Here is a 921-nt window from a genome sequence, read left to right on the forward strand (position 1 = left end):
GTGTTTGCCCCGTAAATAATCCATGAAACATGTTCTGTGTCTTCCTTATGACCAGGGTAGAGTCCTGGGGCCTGTGTCTGTGCTGCGGACCCAGAGGCCTGGGGTGGGCTCTGGCTTCTTCACAGGTGGGGGGCCTTGTTGTAGGCCCACGCCTCACCGCACCAGGAGAGGCAAGGGACAGTCTCCCACCTTCCTCCTCAGTGGGAAGGACCAAGACCAGAGCTCTTGCCACCCTCCTGCCTCTTCTCCCCCCTCCCCTCCCCCTCCCTCCCCTCCGCCCTCCCTCCCCTCCCCTCCCCTCCCCCTCCCCTCCCCTCCCCCTCCCCTCCCCTCCCCCTCCCCCTCTCCCTCCCCTCCCCCTCCCCTCCCCCTCCCCTCCCCCGTCCCCTCCCCCACCTTGTAAAAGTGGGTTTGCTCACAGAGCTAGGGAAGTTTTCAGATGCTCTGACCAGACAGGTTGCCCTGGGGGTGGATGGTGCCAGCCGGCAGGCCTAGTTGGCCTCCTGGGAGCTGGGCTGGCTGGACATGATGGTGGCCAGAAAGTGTTGGCACTGGGCAGGCCACGCTGCCTGGCTTTAATGAGTGCTGACTATGGTCTCTAGCTGTGGCGTGCTGGTGAGGTCGGGCGGCTGGGTGTTCTGTGGGGAGGCGCAGAAGGCAGGGCTGCCCCCTGAACTGGGTGCAGGAGTCTCTTTCTACAGGAGCCTTGAAGTCCTGGTTCCTGGGTCAAGGGCTGGGAAGGCAGGCAGGGTCCCTGCAGGGTGGGGAAGTGGGGAGGGGCTAGGTTGGCTGGATCACCCCCTCCCAAGCCAGTCCCCCTCAGGATTGGTAGGTCCCTCTCTGCAGTCCTGTGTGCTCAGCCTGGGTTAAGTCACACCACGGGGGCAACTGATGGTGTAGGAAGTGGCCCTTCTTCCAGTA

Source organism: Tursiops truncatus, chromosome 14 (assembly GCF_011762595.2).
Source record: "Tursiops truncatus isolate mTurTru1 chromosome 14, mTurTru1.mat.Y, whole genome shotgun sequence".
Taxonomy (NCBI): Eukaryota; Metazoa; Chordata; class Mammalia; order Artiodactyla; family Delphinidae; genus Tursiops; species Tursiops truncatus.